Raw genomic sequence first — 20,120 nt, forward strand, 5'->3', positions numbered from 1 at the left:
ATGAACGGGAGTCAGACGCCACAAAGTTTAATTAAAGACACAAATACAAGTAACACTTGCAAATCTTTTCACTGTAAAATTCTTTCACTTTATTTGAAATCCGACAGCATTGAATCTGAAAATACGCACGGTGGGATTTTATCTTCACTACTGATTTTATTTTGTGGGCACGATAGGAAAAACCGGTGCTGCTAAATTTTATAAAAGTTGCCCCAGATCCCTGAAGACTTTGAACCAGAAAGCTAAAATACAGTGAGTAAAAGGGATATGGTTTTCGAGTTGAGATGCAAAGCACAGGCCAAATGATTGAAGTATGGAATGTCCCTGAGTTAGCATTTGTTTGATTGTGCAAATGTAGTTGAGGGGTCAATTAATGATGGTTTCCAGTAAAAGAAAGAGAAAAGTTTTCGAATAAACCATACGGTGACTGTCCGGTGAGCGCTGTTTGTGATACCTGGTGGGAATGGGCGGGGATTTTAAAGCCCCTTGTATTGCAGAAGCTTCATATAGTCAAAAATCTCCAATTCACTCTGTAAGTCTTATGGTGCAACGGTAGTGTGTCTGACTCCTGATCGGAAGGTTGCGTGTTCAAATCACGTTCGGGTCAGTGTATTTTTGGATATTTTTCTTCCAGAATTAATATTTCATTTGCTGTTTGACAATAACCAGACCCTTGCTCCAAGGTCTGTCTCACTGTTTCCCCGGTGTCTGGCAGAGATACACCTGCTGCCCTCAATTATTTCTTGTCACAGGACACAAAATTTCAAATCAATCTGCAGGTGGCCACACACAGCAGTGAGTAGTCAGGATGGCCGAGCGGTCGAAGGTGCTATGTTCAGTTCAAAATCTATCTTGAAGTCAAGGGTCCAAATGCCACTTCTGGTATTTATTATTTTTAATCATTCAGCAGAAACAAAAACCAACTTTGTTAATATTGAACCATTAATGTCAATTATTTCATTTTTTCCAATCTTCAATTCATCAATGTTCACACCCGGTTGCGATGCGGGGACTTTTCACGTGTGAAGCGAATGTGATAACCACTACACTACGGAAACACTGCAATTGACACAATGCGAGGAACATAACCAGAGCTTTAACCTACACAGCTGGCCGATACTTCAGGAGATGGTTTTACGAGAATAGAATGACGGTGCTCTATTTAGGAAGGCTGTGAGTGTGGTTGGAATTGATCTCGTGTTTCCCAGACTTTACACATCGGAACAGGAGCTGGCCATTTAGCAGCGAGTGGTGAGGATCAGGAATGTACGGCTTGAGACTTTCTGGCCTGAGGTAAGAAGGTGGTGCTCAGGAAAAAGGTGAAAGGTTGAATCTTCTGCACTGACTCTCTTTAACAAACTCCAGCACCAGGTCAGACGGAAATGTTAAGCGAGCAGCTGAACTGCTGAATCCCACTTTGAAGGAGTTGGCCGTGGTGTCAAACAAATGTGTTCCGTTTAATGATAATTATTGTTAGAATTGGAATTCAAGCTGAACACACGTGTAGAGGAGACAGTGACCTGAACACAGCACCTTCGACCGCCCGGCCATCCTGACTATTCAGCGCTGTGTGTGGCCACCTGCAGGTTGATTTTGAACTTTTGTGTCCTGTCACATGAAATAAATGAGGGTTGCAGGCGTATCTCTGCCTGACACCGGGGAAACAGTGAGACAGACCTTGGAGCAAGGGTCTGGTTATTGCCAAACAGCAAAGGAAATATTAATTCCAGAAGAACAATATCCAAAAGAGCAATACCCAAACATGATTTCAACACACAACCTGTTGATCTGGAGTCAGACACACCACCGTTGCACCACGAGGCCTACACAGTGAGCTGGAGATGTTCATCTATATGAAGGTTCTGCAATACAAGGTGCTTTAAAATCCCTGCCCATTCCCACCAGGCATCAAAAGCAGCGCTCATCTGACAGTCACCGGATGCTTTGTTCGAAAACTTTTCTCTTGCTTTCACGGGAAACCATCATTAATTAACCCCTCACCTTCTTTACACAATCAAACAAATGCTAACTCAGGGACACTCCATACTTCAATCATTTGGCCTGTGCTTTGGGGAGCGGGCAGGCAAATGGACCTGAGTCCATTATCAGATCAGCCATGATTGTATTAAATGGTGGAGCAGGCTCGAGGGGCCGTATGGACCACTCCTGCTCCTATTTCTCATGATCTTATGTTCTTATGCATGTTAACCCATTTTACGCAATGTATTTTAGCTTTCTGGTTGAAAGTGTTCATTGCCGATGACACCACGAATCTGGGGCATCTTTTATCAAATTTATCAGCACCGATTATTCCTACCGTGCACACAAACTACAATCAGTAGTGAAGATAAAATCCCACCGTGTGTATTTTCAGATTCAACGCAGTAGCATTTCAAATAAAGTGAAAGAATTTTACACTGAAAAGATTTGCAAGTGTTACTTGTATTTGTGTCTTTAATTAAACTTTGTGGCGTCTGACTACCGTTCATGCCACTGCTGAATAATAAAGGAGGGTTTGACATTGACCAGACTGCACTGCCCCTGATATTTGTCAGCTCATCCTTTATATGCAGTGGTTTCTCGCCCTTTGATGGGCAGCAGTGTAGCGGATATCACGTTGGCCTCACACGCAAAAGTTCCCCGGTGGATCCTTTTTATCTCACTCAAAGTTATCTTTTTATTGGTGAAATAAAGAGCAATTAATGAATAAGGGAGCCCTTTTACCAGGAGAATAAATAGCAAATAAAAACAGCAAATGCTGGAAATCTCAGCAGGCCAGGCAGCATTTGCAGGGAGACGAAACTCGCCTCTGATTGTTCATCCACAGCAAGTTTAAACATAATGTTTCTTCCTGGGACTGAACCAGGGACACTTCGCGTGTAAAGCAAATGTGATAACCACTACACTACAGAAACCTCTTATACAACAGCCCCCACAGCGAGGAGCTGACCAGTGAGCTCCCTCTGTGCTGATCGGGAATGTGTTGGCTTACCTGAAACAACTTCTGTCCCACACTGAAAGTTCTCAATCCTTCTCCTCCGCTGCCTTTTACAGAAATGGCACGGATCACCCAGCCACCGTGTTCACATCCACATCCTCACAGTGGGGCCACAGAGGCTCCTACCGTCTCCCCGCGATCAGCGAACTCACACAGTTTACAAAGTTAAACCCCAAACACGTGCCCAGCAAAGTGCAGGAGAAGCCAGATAGTCTGCAAGCTCGGTCTATCACAGAGAGTATTGGTATTCATGGTGATTACAGCAATTATTAATCGTCTAACAGACCTCAATTATTTTTATGCGATGAATTGATCGAGGATTGAAACCAGGTTTGTGAGCCGGGTCTTAACCCCTCGACCACCAGGGAATAGCTACGATACATGTCAAACCAGGTTAGTGCACCGGATCTTAACCCCTCGACCACCAGGGAACAATTACGATGCATGTCGATATATTTAATTTTTATTTATATATGAACCTGATTGTCAATGGCTGCCTACCTAGACCTCGTGGCGCCCACGGTAGTGCGTCTAACTTTGAGTGAGTGAAACGGTTCCACAGTGACACCTGTCATGTGTTCTACATGGTTACTGCTTGTACTATTACAAGGTGTGCCACCAGAGGGCACTGCAGTGGGAGACTTGTAGCTTAGCTGCACAGGTGTGCCTGGCCTAGTATAAAAGGCAGGCCACCAATTAAGGTTATCAATAAAGGACTCAAGTCACTACAGTTAAAGAACGACACATTTCTCGTGGAGTCATTATCAGAGCATTTGAGGGTATTACAAGCAGTGCCCAAAGCGTCAGAAACTGCAAATTCGACCAGAGCGTTGAAGTCATGCTGTAGGTGCCTGGGACATCACATTGCTCAAAGTTGTCCACACGTGAAGGCAGAGTGTTTCTTCGACAGAAAGACTGTGCATCTTATGAAGGCATGCCGCCTGAAGGTTAAACCTGTTGTTAAAGCGATGAGTCCAGCGTTCAAAGCTCTGAGTCGAAATCCCAAGAGACTTCATAGTATAGAAGACCAACAACAGGACGAGGAGATGTTAGAGTTACACATCATCAGGAGCACGAGTTTAACGGACAGTGATTCGGAAAGCATCAAAATCCACATAGATGTTGCTGGATTCAAGATACCAATGGAAATTGACACGGGTGCATCCGTGAGTGTAATACCGGAGTAACTGTACCGCGACAAATTGCGTGATTTCCAACTGGAGAAACCCATGATAGAGCTGCGAGGCTACTCGGGAGAATAAATTCCTGTGGTTGGTCAGATCACTGTACCGATCGGTGAAATATAAAGATTAATTTCAGAACTTGCCTCGAATAGTGGTGAAGGGAGACAAGTCTGCCTTACAAGGAAGAAATTGATTAAGCTCACTGAAGCTGGATTGTAGTCAGATTTTCTGTGTGGAAGCGAGATTTTCATCAACGGATGAGGTTATCAAGAAGTGTCCAAAGGTGTTCTGCGAAACGGACAGTCCGATCCAAGGCTTCAAGGCGAGTGTCAGGGTACAGAAGGACGCTAGATTGGTTTACTACAAGCCACGTTCAGTACCATATGCACTCAAGGAGAAAGTCGAGCATGAACTCAAAAAACTAGAAGGTGTTAACCGTTACACTGCGGAAACATCTCCACTTTCAGCACCAGATTAACAAAATTCAACCCAATGAGATCGGGAGAAAAGTTCCTCACATGCTCAGGGCAAAATACATAATTGTCGTTCTACAAAAGAATGAACAAATTTCAGCACCAGGTCAGACGGAAATGTTAAGCGAGCAGGTGGACTGCTGAATCGCACTTTTAAGGAGTTGGTGGTGACAAAGCAAATGGGTTCTGCCCAATGATTCAATATAAGAAATGTCTGCAATAGGATTCGAACACTATCTATAATGACCTGAACACATCACCTTAGACCACTCGGCCATCATTACTATTCAGTGCTGTGTGTGGCCACCTGCAGGTTGATTTTGAACTTTTGTGTCCTGTCACATGAAATAAATCATGGCAGCAGGCGGATCTCTGCCTGACATCGGGGAAAAAGTGAGACAGACCTTGGAGCAAGGGTCTGGTTATTGTCAAACAGCAAATGAAATATTAATTCTGGAAGAATAACATTGACACGAAATGTGATCCTGACTCCCAGAAACAAGTGCTAAGGCGAAAGGTTAAATCCTGCATCCCTTCCTGCAAAAAATTCCTTTCACAAACATTTCTCTGAACAAAACGGCACAAAACAAAAATGTTCCTTTCAAAGTCATTAAACTCCCGAATTTCCACGCCCCGCGACTGTCCTGAATCAGATGCCTCAAGTTTTGCCGACTCCATCCATACCCCTTTGCTCCAAGGTCTGTCTCCGTGTTTCCCCGGTGTCAGGCAGAGATCCGCTTGCTGCTTCAATTATTTCACTCTCTATGAATCTCTCTAATATTCCAACAGCAGCCATGGTTGTGTGAAGGTTTGTATTCTGTTAATCGTCGCCAATTGTTGTGAAAAGTAGAACACCAGGAGGCTGAGTTCTGTGAGCTAAACTTAGTGTGATCTTAGTCTTCTTTATTACAACTCCAGAGTGCCTGAACAACATGGCAGCCAACCTTTTATACTGGCCCTGCAGGTGTGGGCAGGTGACCATTAGGACTCCAACAGTCACGCCCTCTGGTGGCAAGTATGACATAGTTACATACTTCACATAATTGTTATCGTTCAGAAGTTATAATTCCAATGAATGCCTGAATAATCAGAAAGGAGCCTGGTTTGTAGGACAAGGCTACATATCAGGAAGGAGCGTAGTTAGATGACAAGGGAAGTGATACTCTGATGATAAGTTTGGAGAATAAAAATAATAAATATTGGAAACACTGAGCAGGCCAGGCAGCATCTGTGGAGAGAGAAACAGAGTTAACGTTTCAGGTTAATGACCTTCCATCAGAAGTTGTGCAGTTGTGTTAGGTAATACTATTAAAAGTTTCAATTTCACGAAGCAGGGGTAAGGAAAAGATATAAAATGTGGCATATGGAACAGATAGTTTAGAATCCGATTAATGTTTGATCAATGTGCACACCGAGCTGGGAACTGTAACGTGTTTGAATTCTTCGGCTAACATTCGCAAGGTTTGGGTGTAAGTACTATTAAGTGTATGTTTAATTATTGTCTGCTTAATAACTCTGACATTTAATGTTGCGGACCCTATTCCTGCACTGCGTGTGTTCCAGCTCTGTTTGGAGCACCGATCCCTTCAATCCGTCGCTTACAGGGACAGTTGGATTCACTGTTTCTTTGTTTGGTGAAATTTAAAAGATTGAAAGCGGCGCACATCAACCTGGTCACCTACTCACTAACCGCTACACGCTGCTCACGTGAGATGCAAGCACAGTTACTGTTACAAGCTTGAACGCAGGTACAAGCAGAACTCATTCATAGAAAGTCCAAGTCCCTGAGGCCCCTGATTTTTTGCACCAAACTCCTTCGCAAAGAGTTGCGGTTCGTGTGGGGTGATATGGGCACATCTTTCCCCACACGACAACACTTCAAACATAACTCAACGGATGCAAAGCGCTTTGGGGCGTGATGAGTTCCTGAAAGGTGTTGCAGAAATGCAAGTCCTTCTTTGCAAAAGTTTGATGCAATTTCAAAATTCTTCGGTAAACTTAGGGTTTGTCTGGGATTTGAACCCGGGACCTCTCGCAAATTTCAAGCAATAACCCCGAAGCGAGAATCACACCCCTAGACAAACGAGCCAACTGCTTGATAAACGTGGAGATAAGGTGTAACCATTATTGAAACATTTTTAGTGTGTTGCTATTCTTGATCGGAGGAGCACATGAGATGGAATCAGTGACTTTGCTTTTTCGACCTGTGTTCTGAAGCACCGCACGGTCCAACTCCGACAGTCAATGAGCTGTTGGGACGTTAGTGTATCCAGGCTGTGGCTGGTCACCCCGAGAACAGCAGAGGGGTTTCTGCATTAGTTCTGGGTATGGACAATATCTTTCCCGTTCTCTCTTCCTGTTGTCTATAACGCTGTGCTTTGGTTTCTCTATTTATTCCCCTGTCTCAGTTTCTAGTGTTTAAAAGGGAACAAAAGATGAAATGGGTGTCACTGTGGAACAATTTATCTCTCTCAAAGTAAGACACACTACCGTGGGCAGCACGAGGTCTCGGTAGGTAGCCGTTGAAATTCAGGTTCACATATAAATATATATAAATATATCGACATGTATCGTAACTGTTCCCTGGTGGTCGAGCGGTTAAGACTCGGCGGACTAACCTGGTTTCAATCCTCAATCAATTCATCGCATAAAAATAATTGATGTCTGTGAGACGATTAATAATTGCTGTAACCACCATGAATACAAATACTTTCTGTGATAGACCGAGCTTACAGACTATCTGGCTTCTCCTGCCCTTTGCCGGGCACGTATTCCAGGTTTAATTTTGTAAACTGGGTGAGTTCGCTGATTGTGGATAGAAAGGTAGGAGCCTCTGTGGCCCCACTGTGAGGATGTGGAAGTGAACACGGTGGCTGGGTGATCCCTGACATTTCTGTAAAGGGCAGCGGAGGAGAAGGATTGAGAACTTTCAGTATGGGACAGAAGTTGTTTCAGGTGAGCCGACACACAATGCCGATCAGCACAGAGGAAGCTCACTGGTCACCTCCCCTCTATTGGGGTTATTGTACCAGAGGTTTCTGTAGTGTAGTGGTTATCACGTTTGCTTTACACGGGAAAAGTCCCTGGTTTAATCCCGTGTTTAGACTCCTGGCAAATGCTGCCTGACCTGCTGAGATTTCCAGCATTTGCTATTTATTCTCCTGGTAAAAGGGCTCACTTATTCCTTAATTGCTATTTATTTCACTTCATTAAATAGATAACTTTGACTGAGACAAAACGGATCCACCGGGGACCTTTTGCGTGTGAGGCCAACGTGACATCCGCTGTACTGCAGCCCATCAAAGGGTGAGAAACCACTAAATATAAAGGATGAGCTGGTCAACGTCAAACCCTCCTTTTTTTTTCAGCAGTGGCATGAACGGGAGTCAGATGCCACAAAGTTTAATGAAAGACACAAATACAAGTAACACTTGCAAATCTTTTCAGTGTAAAATTATTTCACTTTATTTGAAATCCGACAGCATTGAATCTGAAAATACGCACGGTGGGATTTTATCTTCACGAGTGATTTTATTTTGTGTGCACGATAGGAAAAACCGGTGCTCCTAAATTTGATAAAAGTTGCCCCAGATCCCTGAAGACTTTGAACCAGAAAGCTAAAATACAGTGAAAATAATGGGATATGGCTTTCGAGTTAAGATGCAAAGCAGAGGCCAAATGATTGAAGTATGGAATGTCCCTGAGTTAGCATTTGTTTGATTGTGCAAAAGAAGGTGAGGGGTTAATTAATGATGGTTTCCCGTGAAAGCAAGAGAAAAGTTTCCGAGCAAACCATTCGGTGACTGGCTGGTGAGCGCTGTTTGTGATACCTGGTGGGAATGGGCGGGGATTTTAAAGCACCTTGTATTGCAGAGGCTTCATATAGACGAACATCTCCAGCTCACTGTGTCGGTCTCATGGTGCAACGGTAGTGTGTCTGATTCCAAATTAGAAGGTTGCGTGTTCAAATCACGTTAGGGTCAGTGTTTGTTTGGATATTTTTCTACCAGAATTATTATTTCCTTGGCTGTTTGGCAATAACCAGACCCTTGCTCCAAGGTCTGTCTCACTGTTTCCCCGGTGTCAGGCAGAGATACGCCTGCTGCCCTTATTTATTTCATGTGACAGGACACAAAAGTTCAAAATCAACCTGCAGGTGGCCACATAAAGCACTGCATAGTCAGGATGGCCGAGCGGTCTAAGGTGCTGTGTTCAAATTGCAGTTTTTTCTGAAGGTGAAGGTTCGAATCCCACGTGTTACTTTTCTGATCTTCAAGCGGAACCCATTTGTTTTGTCATCACCAACTCCTGAAAAGTGCAATTCAGCAGTCCACGTGCTCGCTTAACATTTCCGTCTGACCTCGTGCTGAAGTTTGTTCATTATTTTGTGGACCATCAATCAGATATTTTGCCCTGAGCATGTGAGGAACTTTTACCCCGATCTCATTGGGTTTAATTTTGGTAATCTGGTGCTGAAAGTGGAGATGTTTCCGCAGTGTAACGGTTAACACGTTCGCCTCACACGCGAAAGCACCTCGGACGGAAATGTTTTCTGGAGCTTTCTCATGCATGTTCAGAGGAGAGTTTGTTCTCCTGTGAAAGGTCAAGAGATCATAAGAATGTAAGAGTTAGGAACAGGAGTCAGCCATTCGGCCCATTTTCAAGTTTTCAAGATCTTTCCGCCCGGTTTCGGACCGGGGACCTTTCGTGTGTGAGGCGAATGTGACAACTACTACACTTCGGAAACACTATGATAGAACCTGTCACAGGATAAAACCACAGCTCTAACCTACACAGCTAGCCGAGAAATCAGGAACTTTTTTCAAGAGAATAGAAAGAGGGTGCTCTATTTAAGAAGGCTGTAAGTGTTGCCTTCGACAGCGTGGACCATTTTCCACGCCTCGGGATCCTACTATCAGCAAGGGCAGACATCGAAGACGAGGTCCAACACCGCCTCCAGTGTGCCAGCACAGCCTTCGATCACCTGAGGAGGAGAGTGTTTGAAGACCAGGACCTCAAATCTGGCACCAAGCTTATGGTGTGCAGGGCGGTGGTGATAACTGCCCCGCGGTATGGATCCGAGACATGGACTATATACAGCAGACATCTCAAATCACTGGAGAAATACCACCAGGGCTGTCTCCGCAAGATCCTACAAATCCCCTGAGAGGACAGACGCACCAACATCAGTGTTCTCGATCAGGCCAACATCCCCAGCATTGAAGCACTGACCACACTCGGCCAGCTTCGTTGGGCTTGCCACATTGTCCACATGCCCAACACGAGACTCTCTAAGCAAACGCTCTACTCAGAACTCCGACACGGTAAGCGAGCCCCAGGTCGGCAGAGGAAACGTTTCGGCCACACCCTCAAAGACACCCTCATGAAGTGCAACATGCCCACCGGCACCTGGGAGTCCTTGTTCCTCCGGTTGAGATGCCTGTGCTGCATAATCCGTGCCGGATCGATCATCCTCTGCCACGTGGTATGTCACAGCACGTTTGCACATTCACTGGAGGTACCCCATCGTTGTGCAGCCTTTGCACATGTAGTGCTTGAATCGATATTGATGGGCCCGAGGATTATCCCCGCAGCACCAACACGGTGCTAATAGATTCACATCGATCCCCGAAGGCGGACTCTGAGTCATCACAGGTCTTGCAGCCACAGACGTATAGTCCCTGCCATATGCATTTCGGCCTGCTAGCGACATCATTTTATGCACAGTACTTGCCGATGAGCTTCGATGTTGAGAAGATATCTGTTTGATGTTACCGTCCGTGGCCATGCATGCCTGGGCGATCGCGATGGCCCAGCTCTGGTCTCGGTTTTCAGCAGCCAGCAGCTTTCGAAGAATGACCTCGTGGCTGATGCCCAGCACGTAAAGGTCCCACAGCATTTGCCCCAACGCAGCTCCAAAATAGCAAAGTCCCGCGAGGTGTCTCAGGTCAGTGACATAATCCGCCAGGTCCTGGTCCCCGGAGCGATGGTGCGTGTAAAAACGATATCTGGCCATGAGGATATTCTCCTTCGGCTTTCGCTAGTCCCAAACCAGTGTGCACAACGCTGAATATTCCTTCTCCTTTGGTTTTGTCGGTGTGAGCAGATTCTTGATGAGGCTGTATATTTTAGGCCCACAGATGTTGAGGAGAACCGCCCTGTGCTCGGCCACGTTAGTGACTCCTTCCAGCTCGTTGGCCACAAAGTACAGGTCGAGCTGCTCGACGAAGGCTTCCCAATCATCATCCTCTTTGGATCTCTCTAATATTCCAACAGCAGCCATGGTTGCGTGAAAATTCGAATTCTGTTACTCGTCGCCAATTGTTGTGCATAGAAGAACTCCCCGAGGCTGAGTACTGTAAGCTAAACTTAGTGTGACCTTCCTCTTCATTATTACAACTCCAGAGTGCATGAACTACATGGCAGCCAACCTTTTATACTGGCCCTGTTCGTGTGGGCAGGTGACCATTAGGGCTCCAACAGTCGCGCGCTCTGGTGGCAATTATTACATCATTCCATACTTCACATAATTGTTATCATTAAGAAGTTATAATTCCAATGAATGCCTGAATCATCCGAAAGGAGCCTGGTTTGTAGGACAAGGCTACATATCAGGAAGGAGCGTAGTTAGATGACAAGTGAAGTGATATTCTGATTATAAGTTTGGAGAATAAAAAGAGTAAATGCTGGAAACACTGAGCAGGTCAGGCAGCATCTGTGGAGAGAGAAACAGAGTTAACGTTTCAGGTTAATGACCTTCCATCAGAAGTTGGGCACTTGTTTTCGGTAATACTATTCAAAGTTTAAATTGTCACGTAGCAGGGGTAAGGAAAAGATATAAAATGTGCCATTTGGAACAGATAGTTTAGAATCCGATTAATGTTTGATCAATTTGTACACCGAGCTGGGAACTGTAACGTGTTTGAGTTCTTCGGCTAACATTCGCATGGTTTGGCTGTATCTACTGTTAAGTGTATGTTTAATTATTGTCTGCTTAATAACTTTGACATTTAATGTTGCGGACCCTATTCCTGCACTGTGCGTGTTCCAGCTCTGTTTGGAGCACCGATCTCTTCAATCCGTCGCTTACAGGGACAGTTGGTTTCACCGTTTCTTTGTTTGGTGAAATTTCAAAGATTGAAAGCGGCGCACATCAACCTGGTCACCTACTCACTAACCGCTACTCACTGCTCCCGTGAGATGGAAGCCCAGTTACTGTTTCAAGCTTGAACGCAGGTACAAGCAAAACTCATTCACAGAAAGTCCAAGTCCCTGAGGCACCTGATTATTTGCACCGAACTTGCACCTGATTATTTGCAAGTGTTGCGGTTCCTGTGGGGTGATTTGGGCACATCTTTCCCCACTATACAACACATCAACACTTCAAACATAACTCAATGGCTTTAAAGCGCTTTGGGGCGTCATGAGTTCCTGAAAAGTGTTGAAGAAATGCAAGACCTTCTTTGCAAATGCTCGATGCAATTTCAAAATTCTTGGGTAAAGTGAGGGCTCGTCCAGGATTTGAACCCGGGCCCTCTCGCAAATTTCAAGTATCAACCCCCAAAAAAGAATCATACCCCTTCACCAACGAGCCAACTGTTTAACAAATCTGAAGATAAGGTGTAACAATTATTGGAGCATTTTTAGTGTGTTGCTCTTCTTGATTGGAGGAGCACATGAGACGGAATCAGTGACTTTGCTTTTTCGAGCTGTCCTCTGAAGCACCGCACAGTCCCACTCCGACAGTCAATGAGCTGTTGGGACGTTAGTGTATCCAGGCTGTGGGCGGTCACCCCGAGCGCAGCAGAGGGGTTTCTGCATTCGTTCTGGGTGGGGACAGTATTTTTCCCCTTCTCTCTTCCTCTTGTCTATAACCCTGTGCTTTGGTTTCTCTATTTATTCCCCTGTCTCAGTTTCTGGTGTTTAAAAGTGAACAAAGGATGAGATGGGTGTCACTGTGGAACAATTTCTCTCACTCAAAGTTAGACACTCTTCCGTTGCACCCCGAGGTCTAGGTCGGTAGCCGTTGATATTCAGGGACATATATAAATATATATAAGTATATCAACATGTATCGTAACTGTTCCCTGGTGGTCGAGGGGTTAAGATCTGGCGCACTAACCTGGTTTCAATCCTCGATCAATTGATCGCATAAAAATAATTGAGGTCTGTGAGAAGATTAATAATTGCTGTAATCACCATAAATACCAATACTGTCATGTATCTCACACTACTGTACATAACTGTACCTTACCATGCCACACATGACTGTAACCAGAGATGACCTGTAACCACAAACTTACCTTACCACCAGGGGTGCATTTGCAGGAGACACTGGATACCTTTCCCAGACAGGTATATAAGGATAGGTCTCAGGCAAGTGTGGCATTCGAGAGCTGTGTAATAAAGGTGCAGGTCCAGAGTGAACTTGACTTCAGTATGTGCCTCGTGTGAGTCTGTATTACAGGGTCAGGACTTTTCAGTGACGACGAGTTACGGGATTACAGAATCCACAGAATGGCGACCAACGGCTCAGATGAAAAATACAATGCTGGAGATAATTGGGAGGACTTTATAGAAAGGATCCAGCAAAGCTTTGTAACCAAAGACTGGTTAGGCGACAATAAGGCAGACAAGAGAAGAGCCCATCTCTTGACCAGCTGCGGCTCGAAAACATACGCTTCAATGAAGGACCTGCTGGCACATGAGAAACCAGCAAGCAAGTCGTTTGAAGAATTGATCACACTGGTAAGAGACCACCTGAAGCCAGCAAGCAGCCTACACATGCAAGCTACCTCGGACCCGTGCCAAAGCTCCCCGTTCATCGAGCACAGGCTCAGGAAAACCCCAGGGGAGAGGATATCCCGGTAACTGGGCCTTCCAGCTACACTGAACAAGTGCCCGTTTTGAAACTTTCCAGTGTAATGACGCCATTTCAATTACAAACAGTGATATTAAAGTTACTTCTCAAACCGGGAGTCGATCCTGGGTGGCTGTAGCGAAAGGAATGGTTTTGTGAAGCATTGAAATGTGCCCTCTAAATATCTCGCACTGCTCATTTAAAAACACGGTTAAAATTTGTTTCAGTGGATAAGAACGCAGGCTCTAAGGGCCAAATGGCCGACTCCTGCTCCTGGTTTTTGTGTTCTTATACAGAACACAGAATAAATGATTAAATGATCAACTCTCCCTCAGTTCGCATTTCTTTCATTGTGCAAAAGAAGATTATGGGTTCATTCATGATGTTTTCCTGTGAAAGCACCAAAAAAGTGTAAGGAAAATAATTCGTCCAACGTGGGGTTTGAACTCACAACCCTGAGATTAACAGTCTCATACTCTACCGACTGAGCTAGTCAGGACTGCTTAAGTTGCATCTTCCTGTCACTGATCGCTGCCAGGGATCTTTTGGCTCTGCACCATGGGTTTATCTCGAAATTCAAACCTCGAAACTGGTTCTCCTGATTTCCAAGCCCCTTGTATTGCAGAACCTTCATTTCGACGAACATCTCCACTGCACTGTGTAGGCCTCGTGGCGCAACGGTAGTGTGTCTGACGATAAATCCGGAGGTTTTGTGTTCCAATCAGGTCGGGGTCACTGTTCTTTCAGACATTTGCTTTCCAGCATTAATATTTCCATTGTTTTTTGGCAATAACCAGAATCTTGTTCCAAGATCTGTCTCACTATTTCCCGGTGTCAGGCAGAGATGCGCCTGCTGCCCTCATTTATTTCATGTGACAGGAGACACAAGTTCAAAATCAACCTGCAGTTGGCCACACACAGCACTGAATAGTCAGAATGGCCTGACTATTATCCCTACCACAGTGGATAACCTCATATTTCCCACATTATACTCCATCTGACAAATTACTGCCCAGTCACTGAGCCTATCGATATCGCTTTGTAGATTGTTTGTGTTCTCCTCATAACTTGCTTTCCCACCGATCTTTGGATCATCTTGGCTACATTACCAACATGCAGAGCACAGAACCAATTATTGACCGACTGACTTTCCGTCAGTTAGCATTTCTTTCATTGTGCAAAAGAAGATTATCGATTCCTTAACGATGTTATACCATGAAAGCAAAATAAAAGTTAAACGAAAATAATTTGCACACTTGAAATGAATATTTTTGTTTGGTGCAGTTCCGGTCAGAGAGATGTTGTGAAAGGAACTTTTTGCAGAGAGAGGGATTGAGTATTGCAGCTTTTTGCTGAACATTTCTCTCTGGGCATAGCATTAGGCGCTAGTTTCTGTAGTGTAGTGGTCATCACATTCGCCGCACACACGAAAGGTTCTCGGTTCAAGCCCCGGTGGAAACATTATTTCTGAAACAAAAATTGGTTTTAAATGTTCATTGTTCATGTGACAATGGCCTCCTTCCGTGCTGTAAACTTCTCTGATTCGATGGTGAGCAATGAACATTTAAAACCAGATTCCGAAAATACAGAGTGTGTAAAATCAGAAAAGGAATAAAACTTCCTCAATGATTCAAGTTTCACAAATTATTAAAATTAAGTTGTTGAAGTTTCGACTGTCCCTCAGTGATCATGTTAGCATTTATTTCATTCTGCTAAACAATGCTATCGGTTAATACCAGCAAATACAAGCCGCATTTCAAACCCGGAAACAACTCATTCATTATTCACCCTTCCCAGTTCCAGTGCACAGAGGGTTATTCATCCTCCATCCCAGAAACTCAAATCCAACTTCTGACATTCCTTCTTTCTAATTACCAACTCATTTGTTTTGACACCACTCTGAAGTGCTTTGGGTCATCTGTGTAATTTAATTAAATTAATTCACTTTAATTAAAAACGGTGGTAGCAAAATTACTTCTCTAACTGGGAATCGAACCCCGGTAGCTGTCGTGATCAGAATGTTTTTGCAAAGCATTTAAATATGCTCTCTAAAAATCTCGCATTCCAGTTTACAAATAGTGTTACCATTTGTTTCAGTGTGAAAGAAGGAGATTGAAAATGACCACAAAAACACCAGGCAGCGAATACATTAAGACAAATTCAAACTTTTCACAAAGTTGGTTTACGAAGTAACGGCTGAGCTAAAGTTGGCACTCACCAGTCCCATCAGAATTTTACATGTTTCTATGAGATCGCCGCTCATCCTTCTAAATTTCAATGTTTCAAGACCCAGTTGATCCAGTCTCTCCTCATATGTCAGTCTGGCTTGCCCCTTATCCTTAGACTGTGTCACCTGGTTCTGGATTTCCCCAACATCGGGAACATTCTTCCTGCATCGATCCTGTCCCGTCCCATCCAAATTTTAAATGTTTCTATGAGATCCCCTTTCATCCTTCTAAACTCCAGTGAATACAGGCCTAGTTGATCCAGTCTCTCCTCATATGTCAGTCCTGCCATCCCGGGAATCAGTCTGTTGAACCTTCGTTGCACTCCGTCAATAGCAAGAACGTCCTTCCTCAGATTAGGAGACCAAAACTGAACACAATATTCCAGGTGGGGCCTCACCAAGGCCCTGCACAACTGCAGTCAGACATCCCTGCTCCTATACTCAAATCCTCTCGCTATGAATGCCAACTTACCACTTGCCTTCTTCATCGCCTGCTGTACCTGCATGCCAACTTTCAATGACTGATGAACCATGACAACCAGGTCTCGTTGCACCGCCCCTTTTCCTAATCTGCCGCCATTCAGATAATATTCTGCCCTAGTGTTTTTGCCCCCAAACTGGATAACCTCACATTTATCCACATTATACTGCATCTGCCATTCATTTGCCCACTCGCCTAACCTGTCCAAGTCACCCTGAAGCCTCCGAGCGTCCCCCTCACAGCTCACACCGCCACACAGTTTAGTGTCATCTGCAAACTTGGAGATATTACACTGTTACATGTTCATTACATGTTACAATGAACATTCTGAATCAGACACCTCAAGTAAAGTGCGTGCAATGGGCAATGATTCAACAATTAACATAAGTACGTAAGGAGCAGGAGTGGGCCATTCGGCCCCTCGAGCCTGCTCCACCATCCAATAATATCGTGGCTGTTCTGATCCTGCACCCCTGCTCGTTTTATACTACTCTCGAGTTTCTGCAGTGTCGAGTTCTCGCTATCTGTCCTCAGCTTCCCTTTTTCCTTTATCTTACCCTGTGTGTCCCTTGAGGGATTTTTATCCCCTATCTGACTTTACTCACTCTGTGTTTTAGGAGACTGGTTTAAAATGTTAATTGCTCATCATGGAATCAGAGAAATTTACAGCACGGAAGGAGACCATTCGGCCCATCGTGTCCGTGCCAGCCGACAAACAGCTCCCCAGCCCAGTCCCACTTTCCAGCTCTCGGTCCGTAGCCCTGTCGGTTACGGCGCTTCAGGTGCACATCCAAGTACTTTTTTAAATGTGCTGAGTGTTTCTGCATCGATCACCCTTTCAGGCAGTGAGTTCCATTGATTTCCCCTCAAATCCCCTCTAAACCTTCGACCAATTACTTAAAATCTGTGCCCCCTGGTTGTTGACCCCTCTTCTAAGGGAAACAGGTCCTTCCTGTCCACTCTATCCAGGCCCTTCATAATTTTATACACCTCAATCCTCTCCCCTCAGCATCTTCTGTTCCAAAGAAAACAAACCCAGCCTATCCAATCTCTGCTCAGAGCTAAAATTCTCCAGTCCCGGCAACATCCTCATAAACCTACTCTGTACCCTCTCCTGCGCAATCACGTCCTTGCTGTAATGTGGTGACCAGAACTGCATGCAGTACTCTCGCTGTGGCCTTACAGTTCAAGAATAACCTCCCTGCTCTTGTATTCCAAGCCTCTGTATAATTGATCTGGATAGCAGCCTGTCCTGTCGAGAGGTGATCGTGGGAGGCTGACCCTTAGTGGAATCGGAGAGGAGGAAGTTCTCTGCTGATCAACATGCATTCACCCACAATTCCTCATTCTTTCGGCGGGACTGTGTTACTGTAAGTTGGGGTGGATTAGTAAGAGAGTCCATGTCATTACTGGCTTGCAACAAAAGCTATTTACCCAACGTGGGGCTCAAACCCCCAACCCTGAGATTAAGAGTTTTATATTTGACCTTTGTGAGCTGGCTGGTCTTGGCAAAGCTATGGATCCTTGTTGTATCTCAAATCATGTGGGTGGTTTAATTATTGAAATAATGGTTGAGTATCTCACAGACTTTAATTATTTTTGCCAACTTGTCATCGGGAACATTCTTCCTGCATCCTCGTGAACCTTGTCGGAACTGCATACAATATAAGTATATCGCTCCTTAAATAAGGAGACCAAAACAGTTAGCATTTCTTTCATTGTGCAAAAGAAGATTCAATCCCGTGAAAACAACATAAAAGTTTAAGGAAAATAATTCACCCGACGTGGGGCTCGAACCCATGACCCTGAGATTAAGAGCCTCCTCTCCTACCAACTGAGCTAGCCGGGCTTCTCAACATCGCTCCTGTCAATCCCCTTCAGTTACTGGTCAATGGTGATTCCAGGCTGTTGATGGCGGGGGATTCGGCGATGGTAATGCCGGTGATAGCCGGGTCTGCTTCAGTTGCATCTTCCTCTCGCTGATTGCTGCCAAGCGCCTGTTGGCTCCGCCCCGTGGGTTTATCTCGAACTTCAAAACCACGAAACAGGTTCTCCTGAATTCCAAGGCGTGTACGGAGATCAACCATCAAAAGCTCTGTCTTTAACCACAGAGGGTCCGGCAATTTTCTGATCGCAATGCGCTTTCAGTCCTTGTCATTAAAATTGTGGATGTGTAAATTGTGGAGTTTAATGACTTTGAAAGGAACATTGTTGTTTGGTGCAGTTCCAATCAGAGAAATGTTTGTGAAAGGAACGTTTTGCAGAGAGAGGGATTGAGCGCCTGTTGGCGGAAACATTTTTGAAATGAAATCTTGTGGACGATGAAATGGAACAAGAGCAGTCCGGGGTACATTGTCACATGATGCAAGCTATCTCGGACCCGGACCAAAGCTCCCCGTACACCGAGCAGAGGCTCAGCAATACCCCGGGTAGAGGATATCCCGGTCACTGGGCCTTCCAGCAACACTGAACAAGTGCCCGGTCTGAAACTTTCCAGAGTAATAACTTGTAACGAGAGCATCCAACAGTTTCTTGGGATCCCTTGGAACTTCAGGGGATGCGCTCCCTGGTGGTGGAACATGGGACTGCATGCTTTACAGAGACACAACATCACTCCCCCGCCAAAGTCAAAGTGAAAACTATTTACAAGGTCAAGGTCTGTTCACCAGAACAGACATTTGTACCGAGGCGGTCGGGAGCATTTCTTTCCCTGGTGGACCGCCTCGGTACAAATGTCTGTTCTGGTGTTTTGGCTGTGCCCTCGCTGAGCTGGCGTGTTGTTGGCCCTTCAGGGCTGCTGGGTGAGTCTGGCCTTGCTGGGCTGTTGGGTGTGATGGGTTCGATTTCCGATCCGTGGTGGTGTCGTTGATCCTTTGGGTGTGTGTTGCGGGTTCGAAAAAGGTGGTGTCTGCTGTGGGTTGTTCAGGGCAGTCTGTGAACCGCAGCCTCGTTTGGTCCTAGTGCTTTCTGCAAATTTGTCCATTGTCAAGTTTGAAGACAAACACCCGACTCCCTTCTCTCGCTATCACCGTTCCCGCGATCCACTTGGGACCATATCCATAGTTTAGCACATACACAGGGTTATTCAGATCAATTTCCCGTGACACATTGGCGCGACCATCATTTACATTTTGTTGCTGACGCCTGCTCTCTACCTGATCATGCAGGTTGGGGTGGACCAGCGAGAGTCTGCTTTTAAGTGTCCTTTTCATGAGTAGCTCAGCCGGGGGCACCCCTGTGAGCGAGTGGGGTCTCGTGCTATAGTTGAGCAGTACTCGGGACAGGCGGGTTAGGAGTGAGCCTTCTGTGACTCGTTTGAGGCTCTGTTTGATTGTTTGTACTGCCCGCTCTGCCTGCCCATTGGAGGCTGGTTTAAACGGGGTCGAAGTGATATGTTTGATCACATTGCGGATCATGAATTCTTTAAATTTGGCACTGGAGAAACAAGGCCCGTTGTCACTGACCAGTATGTCAGGCAAGCCGTGGGTGGCAAACATGGCCCTCAGGCTTCCAATGGTGGCGGTGGCGGTGCTTCCCGACATTATTTCTCATTCAATCAATTTTGAAAAATTATCCACCACCACCAGGAACATTTTACCAAGAAATGGGCCTGCATAGTTGACATGGATCCTCGACCCTGGTCTGGAGGGCCAGGACCACAAACTTAGTGGTGCCTCTCTGGACGCGTTGCTCAACTGAGCACTTACACTGCATTGCCGTACACAGGATTCTAATTCAGAGTCGATACTGAGCTAGCACATGTCGTATCTCGCTATCGCTTTCATCATTACTATACCCGGGTGTGTGCTGTGGAGATCCGAGATGAACGACTCCCTGCCCTTTTTTCGTAGCACTACGCGGTTACCCCACAACAGGCAGTCTGCCTGATTGGACAGC

At 45.3% G+C, this 20,120-nt stretch overlaps 1 non-coding gene across 1 annotated transcript; it reads right to left on the reverse strand.

Moving 5' to 3' along the window:
• Positions 1-13,941: 13,941 nt before the first annotated feature.
• trnan-guu (transfer RNA asparagine (anticodon GUU)) lies at positions 13,942-14,015 on the reverse strand. The gene has a single exon. It is a non-coding gene; the product is annotated as a tRNA-Asn (tRNA).
• Between the last annotated feature and the right edge of the window lie 6,105 nt (positions 14,016-20,120).

The sequence above is a fragment of the Pristiophorus japonicus genome, unplaced genomic scaffold (genome assembly GCF_044704955.1).
Source record: "Pristiophorus japonicus isolate sPriJap1 unplaced genomic scaffold, sPriJap1.hap1 HAP1_SCAFFOLD_110, whole genome shotgun sequence".
NCBI lineage: Eukaryota > Metazoa > Chordata > Chondrichthyes > Pristiophoridae > Pristiophorus > Pristiophorus japonicus.